Below are 8,016 nucleotides of genomic sequence, written 5' to 3' on the forward strand. Positions count from 1 at the left end.
TGACCGTCTCTTGACCTTCTTTGTCAGTGCAGAAGGCCAGGGAGGGGTAACCGTGGTCTCAAAATCGTCCCCCAAAGGAGAGGAGGGCCCACAGACAATGCATGTCACTAGTTAGAACTCTAAGGGATGGCTGTCCAAGGCCAGCAGGAAAGCATCATGAGAGGCCAGTTGTGTCCCGGCAGCTCTGCCCCCACACCCCTAGGTGGCCTTGAGCTAGACACTGACCTCCCTGGCCCTGAGGCTGCACGGCTGGGAAACAGAAATGTGTATTTCCTGAACACAGCCAGGACTCAACTGAATGTGGAGTGGCAGGTGTCTGCGCTAAGAGGAAACGTGCACTGTGTTTCCTGATTGCGCCCCCACTTTGCAGACGGGAAAAAGCAAGGCTCCAACGTGGACGCAACCCTGGAGGGTCTGGGGCGTCTTCATGCTTTCTCCATTCGGGATCCACTTAGATGACAAGGGATAGCCATTCAGATGCGTCAGTCCTCAGGGCCAAAGGTGACAGGCAGCCTGCCTGTGTACACAGGTGTGGCCGAGAGACACAGGTGCTACCTGCGGGCCAACAGTAGCTGCTCTGTGACCCCGGCCACCTTCGGGGGAGCTGCCTTCTGCCTCTGCTTCTCTGGTCTTTATTTCAGGAAAGCACTCACCGTGTTTAATTATCACTCTCCTGCTAATGGCCTTTGGCCTGGAATTGGGGGGATCTAGAAGCTTGCCAGGGGGGCGGGGGCAAGGGTGAAAATGTACTTTCCTTAAACAAAGAGTTATTTAGCACGTCCATTGTGCCGAGCCTGTGGTCAGCTGGTGGGAGATACGGAACGGAATGGATGCTGATCTGGCTGGTGTGGTTCCAGGCTGGACACCAATGACTCCGGGAGGACTTGCTCTGGAGGACAGGAAGGCCCCGACAACCCCCTCCAGGTCTTCAGAGTGGGAGAAGACACAGTCACACGGCAGGACAGGGGAGCCAGATGTGGACATGCAGAACCAGCAGGGGACAGTCACGTAGGAGGAGAAAACAGAGCTGGCGAGGGCATACGGCCTGAGCAGCACAGAGCAGGGATCCTCCAGGTGGCACCGATCCTAAGGGACGATGAGGCGAGGGAAGGCAGGAAGGGTACTTGGTGCCAGCGAACAAAGGTGTTGCTCGCCAGGCTGAGGAGCTGGGCATTTCACTTGTTTTACAAGAGCCGGCAGAGCAAGATAGCAGGAAAGTGGCTTCGGAAGCGAAACGGAGCTGAGTTCAGAGCTAGGCCTCGGCTGGGGCACTTTGGGCAGGTCTTGGTGTCCCACCTGAAACAAGGCCTGCCTCCCAGAGGTGCAGCGACCACCCACAGAGCACAGAGATGGTCCCCTCTTTCCCTCTGCCTTTATCCGGCCAGGGCTTCAGGATTTGGCACCAGGTCCATGTGCTCCGTTTTCTAGAACAACCGGACGAGTAGTTCGCACTAATTTAAAACATGGTCACGCCAGCCCTCGGTACTCGTTTCCACCGATCCGTGTCCCAGGATGCAGATGTTGGCTCTCGCTTAGAACATGAGAGCCTATAAAGAGATGATTTGTTACTAGGTTGGGCGACTAGGTGTGCTGGGACAGAGGTCCGAGACGCGAGACTTCACAGCGACTCCGGCTTCGTGAGAGAGACGTCGTCGATAAAGAAGTTCCTGTGAAACACGGAGCAGGGTGCATCTGCCCCACGTGTTCAGTATCCATCTTCTGTCGGAAGGGCCACATTTCTCTGTCGGGCAGAGAGCTAGGAAATGCGGCTCGCTCGGCCGCTACGCCAGTTCACTAAGGACTTCAACAGTGAACAAGTTATTTTAAAAATTATTTCAAGTCAAACATTCACTTGATCACCCTGGTCTAGTTTAACTTGGAAAGCTACTTTCTGAGGGTTTCGGGTTGTAGGGGGCGGGGCGGTGGAGGCTGGGGGGGAAGGAAGAATGGCCAAGGCTGAACTCAGAATGTGGACAGCATTATCAAAAACTTATGTTCCCGTCTCAGAGTCAACTGGAGATACTTTAAGATCCAAATAACTCCAGAAAGTATTGTCATTAGTTGAGCATGACTGTGTCTTGATGTCACCATTTCACTTGCAGATATTGCGTTGACCTACTGGGCAGAGCTGAAAATGACTATATCTACAAACCTTATGAGGGGAGAATAAAATCTTCTTTAGGGACCTGTTAAAAAAAAACCTGCGAGGGATCATGTAGACAGAGGGGTTCTTTTCAGTTCAACTGTCCTATGTTTGGCTCATATACTGAATTCCCCAAGCGATCATTACTATGAACAGACTGCTTTTCCCCGTAATACATAAATTACAAACAACCCAGCGACATGGGAGATGGACTCTTGTGATTTTAAACCCAAGACCTTCTGGTCTGCAGAAGGAATTTTACTGCTAAGTGAAACCAAAACCACGTGGCGGTTCAAGCGTCATTCAGTTTTTGTTCCCGGCTGCGGGGAGATACCCCCAAACAAGAAAATAAACACAAACTCCAGAAACGAGGCGACCAGAGAGCTGGTATTGGGACTGACAGGCCCAGAAAGGATCAAATGTGCAAAACAAAGGAGAGATTGGAAAAGGAGAGTGAGTGAGTGAGTGAGTGAGTGAGTGTGTGTGTGTGTGTGTGTGTGTGTGTGTAGAGGGCAGTGTATTCCTGGCTAAGAAGAGACAATGAAAGCTCCCAACACAAAGCAAACAAATTGAATTCTCCTTTTCCCCATCAGGAACAGGCAGAGAACTGGCCTGAATTATTCAGACAGGATGGTAAAGGGCTCAGCCTCCTCTGCTCATGGCAAGGCCAAGCTACAGTTGAGTCACAGCATCAGATCCTTCTGACGGTATGGCATTGAGCAGGTGACATGACCTGTGACCTCCGAGTCTTTTTTTTTTCCTACTTATTACTCTGCCTAACGCCTTAGGCTTCAGAAGCCTCGATTTCTGCACATAAGCAGTGGGCAAGGGAGGCCGGCTGCTTCTTTAAAAGGCAGACAGGAATTAATGGGCCCGAGCAAATGCCCTTTTAAGAGTTCAGAGAACTGTTCAAGACCACCACCAACAGCGACGCTGAAGCAAGCTGCCGTCTCCTTGAGTGACTACTTTGAAGGACAAGACACATCTGTGAATATGCTTGTTAGTTTCCTCACTTCGATGATTAAAAAGAATAAACAATGCTACCTCATAGAAATTTCACATCCAGATCTTAAAAGTACCTACCAGCAAATGACCTTTTTATCAAGTCCTCTTTAAAAAGACAAATATACTAACAAAGTTGCATAGTACACATATTTCTACTGATACCAACCTCTCTAGACCCAAAATTTTACACAAGTAACACGGCCACCCAGGCATGGCTGTCTTTTCCTATAATCTCCAGTTTTATTTTATAATATTCTTTCTTCAAAACAAACCCTTCAACCTCCCAAATTACCTTTTAAATATTAAGTGTCCCTCTTTTACCCAAAATATATATCTTGCCTAGCTAAGTTTGATCATTAACATTGTGGGGGGGTAAGTTTCTGAAAGTTAGGCAGCTTAAAAGCTTCGGAACTGTTTTATTAGCATATTAATTGTTTCTCCAAGAACTTTAAAACAACAGCTAATAAAAAAAAAATTACCCTTATTCATTTCAAAATGGACAGAAAATTAAGACAGGAATGTAGAATGCTTAGAAAAAACAAAACAAACAAAGAAAAAAGCCTGGTGCCTTCTTTGTGTCATGGAATGTGTCCTTTCCTTTCCGGTTTGCTGACCACGATATGATGTGTCGGAACGCATAAGAAACGTAAATAAAACACCTCGTCCTGTCTTCTCTGTGAGTCTTTTTTTCTTAATTACATTTCGTCCCAGCTCAGTTTGTATGAGACCTCAGTTTGTTACGAAGGTTCAAGTGTACGAAGACACGGGTCTCCCTTGCTTCATGAACGTCTTCTCTCCCCCCGCCCCCAGGCCCCCCCATCCCTCCAAAACTTCAGAAAGTCTGTATATGACAAAGCTGACATACACAATGCGGGCAGGACAGAACAGAAGGGAAGGTGGCGCCCACCCCGCCTCAGCGCACGCACAAGAAGTCGACGTGTGGCCCGGTCTAGCACCCCTGCACGACCGGCAACCTCAGGGGAACTTGCTCCGTTTCTCCCTGGGCGACCTGCAGCCCAATCCACATTCCAACACTTATTGATGGGAGACGGATACCTTAGCAACAAATGGGTTTATGCAGACTCATGTGTGTTTCAGAGCGGCTCAGAGCAGTCTCTGATCTGCCCTTTGCCGACTTTGCATCTCCCAACAACAGCCTCCCACCGAGAAAGATCCCCGTGAATGGCTCAGATATGCCATTTGTGTCCAGTGACCCCACGCCAGGAGGACTCTCTTGGGGGACTGAGTGATTTTTGCATCTTAATGGATTCTGTGACACGAAGCCATTTCGCCGGTAACATCCCGAAGTGATACCTAGATTTTTTAACACCTATTTGTATGTTGGACTGATTGGCTCGGCTCTAAGACAAGCATATAATGACATGCCAGTCAGTCCCAGCCCTGCTTAAGTGTTCCCTCAGACGGACTGGCTTAAAGAAAAATGACAGAAAATGTTCTTTAATAACTATGGTTTATCCATTTCTTTCAGATAGTAAGTGGCACGTTCTCACCTCATTCGCAGCTTTTAATCTCAAATGGACATTGCTTTTGAAATATCCTCTTTCTCTCTTTCTTTCTTTTTTTCTCCCTGAGGCTGCCACTTGAAAGTTGAATTCTAGCAAGAATGTAATGGTAGGTGCCAGCTTTCTGAATTACAGGGTGACTGCCTGAGCTGATCCTAAAAAGCAAGTGTCTTTTTTATACCGCATAAAAGGCTGAAATGTTTACATATCAAAAGGCTATAGGCCAATTTCTGTCAAAATTACACATGAAGTTAAGCAGTACAAGCAATTTATTTAAACACTAGTCATTGTAGAAAAATTCAAAACCATATGCTCTTTTAGCAGTTTTCACAAATGCATTTGACCCATGACTTGGCTAGACATACAAGCTTCATAATTTACTCTAAATTTCAAATCCCTTTGACGTTTAAATAAAAGATCTTCATTAATGAGGTTTACATGAATGAAAACTTTAGAAGCTGATATCGGTTAGCGAGGGGCTTCAGGAACCGCCTGTGCATTCGCTGTAATTTTCAAATGACTGACTTTGCTAATCATTTCAAGAGAAAGTTCCACCGAGAACGAATTATCATCATTTGCATTCTGTGATTTGCAACAGCAACGAACGATGCAGTCGCTTCGAAACAAACTTTAGTAAATAGCTCAGCTGAAAGCAGATTCTTGCAGCCCTGGAAACTCATAGCGATTTCTTTTCTGATGATTTGGGAACACGTCATTTTTCGACACCCTCTTCTTCTCCCCCAGTGTTATGTTGAGTTTTCTTAACACCTTGATTATTTCGTCCTCAGGGGCTTGGTGCGCTTATTTGGAGTATTGCAAAACTTCGAGCAAAACTCAGCTAGTAATTGTCCCTACGTCCCTCTGAAGATCAGACAGCCCCAGCCCTTGTGGGTACTGCCCCTTAGTGGGGTGGCATTTGTGCCTGCTGCTCTACTCCACCCAACAAATTCACACGGAAAACCCCCGGAGGCTACCTGAGGCGTCCTGTGGAGCAGGGCTGTGGAGCGGTCTTTTGAGCGCTAGCTTCGAGGCACTGGATCTCTTTTTAAGCCCAAATACGAGCCATAAAGCTTATTTGCTCTGTGAAAACTGCGCGGGGTCTGGACGCCGACTCTGCGCATTGTCCCTAATTCCTCGGACCCCGCTAACTCGCCCTGCGAGGGGGCCTCCGTATCTTTGGAAAGGACACGCCAACTTTTTGCATGCCATGAAAAACCCTACTTAAACGCATCCGATTATGAACTCTGCTCTGTGACCGGGCAAGAGGCTGAAAGAATTAAGAAAAGAAAGTTCCTGAAACCGTAAGAAGTTGGGGGTGGCATATGCATTTATTTTTAACAGCCACGGGTGCGAGTGTGTGAGTGTGTGTGAGTGTGTGTGTAAGGACAGTGGGCGACAGTTTTCTCCATGATGAAGATATCTTGGGGCGGGAGGAGAGATCCAAACTTGGGCACTGTTTTAAATCAGAGAAGCAATTTAATCTACGCTCTATGAATCAATTTAGCGATGACTGCTGCGCAAAAGCGCCTTGATAGAGGCTGAACCGCAAATATACCTTATGCATGTAGAATCCGCTGATCTATTCTTTAACATCTTAAAAATGAGGGCTATTACTGGGGCGACTGACTCTTCGACAAACACATTTTCATAGACTTCTGGGTGGTGATTGCTTTGTGTGAAATCGTGTTTGGGTGATAATAGGGAAAATCAGCGGCGTGTTTACTGCATCTCGGACCTAAACGCTCTCCAGCCGCCTGCGGCGGCTCGCGATCCTCCCATGCTGAGCGGTGCGTGCGGGGCCGACAAACAATCGCGTAGCAACGCGAGGTGGGCAATTTGCGTGCGTCGCATTTGTTATTCCAATTGCACCCGGCTACGCGAGGCCGCTGATTGTTTGTTTAGCGCGTTTTGGACACTTGTGGGTTTTGGCCAGCAAAGGAGGTGGCCTCGCCCCTAACTGCCTCCCCAGCTCCTGCCTCCCCGCGGACACAGTCGAGTTCCAGTAGACTGAGGGGCAATCTGGAGGGGGAGGCCCAGCTGTGCCGGGGGTGAGCTCCTAGAGAGCTGGTTGTATAACTGGAGTAAGGTGGCCTCGGGGTCCCTGTGACCTCTTCCCGAAAAAGTCCCCTCTTCAAGAGGACAGTACTTTCGAATCACTTTTTCTTATCTTGGACCCAGCTGATACCCAGACCTTGCCCTCGGGTGGATACAGTACACACCTCCGTCGCAGTAAAAAGAACTAATAAATGCCCCCTAAGTCCACCTCTAGTCTTCTTGGCAAACCGGCGACAAATACACAGCCTCATTAAATGTTAGGGTTGTTAGGGACCCAATGAATGTTGGCGTTGGTTCAATCAACCCAAAAACCTGAAGCCTAGCGAGGAGGGGTGATTTGCAAGGTGGCAACGTTCAGCCAGGAGCGCCGACGCTCAGACTCGCCCTGCGGTGTTCTTTCTTCCACGTGTCGGTGGTACAGTGGGGGTACTGCAGGAAAGCAAGGGGCAAAATCCAGGGGTTTGCTAAATCTCATCATTTAAAACAATGTAGCAAGTGGAAGGAGGCATGCATGGGGGACGTTGCCTTATTGAAAAACTCGTAGGTGCTCTTAGATCTGCGGCGAGGTCTCCACTCCGCGCTGGTCTGAGCACTTTTGCAGAAACCGACAAGGACTCTGCTCTGGTTTCCCGCGGTGCTTCTGCCTCTGCCAGGCTCAGCAAAGATCTTAAAAGATTCATTTACCCGCCACTGACGCGCGCACCCAGCCACGAACCCAACCGCGGCCAGAGTCCCTGCTGAAGTTGCAGCCTCTAGCTTCCATCAGCCTTCCATCAACTGCCCTGCAGACTTAAACCCGGGAACGGCTGGGAGGAGCGCACGCTCCCGGAACCTGGTGGTTTTTAAGTCTGTGAGAACGGGGAGGAAATGCCTCTAGCCCTAGTTGGTAGGAGAGGGAAGGCTCTACACTTATTTCCCTAGACCTGACCTCTCGGGAAGGGAAGGATCACACTCTTTCCCCTGGGAGAGGTTTTTATAGTAAAAAATCCAGCACTTCCCCAAATTGAGACCCATCTCTGTCCTGCCCTAACCTCGCCCTACAACCACGTTCAAGTTTGCTCAGCCCTCAAATAAGCAAGGCCGTCAGGCCACCAGCGTGTGGGCGTGAGGACGCAGAGCGCCATCCGGGGAGGCCTAGGCGGAGAAGCGCCGCCGCCACGCTTCTCCCCGCGCCGCCGGAGTTCTGCGCCCCGGGAACACCAAACCTCCGCGCGAGCACTCCTCCGACCCGGGAACAGCAGTTGACAAGTGCCCTTTCCCCTTCGCCCCCCGAGCCGGGGAGGAGGCAGC

This window comes from Pteropus vampyrus, unplaced genomic scaffold, assembly GCF_000151845.1.
Source record: "Pteropus vampyrus isolate Shadow unplaced genomic scaffold, Pvam_2.0 Scaffold367, whole genome shotgun sequence".
Lineage (NCBI taxonomy): Eukaryota > Metazoa > Chordata > Mammalia > Chiroptera > Pteropodidae > Pteropus > Pteropus vampyrus.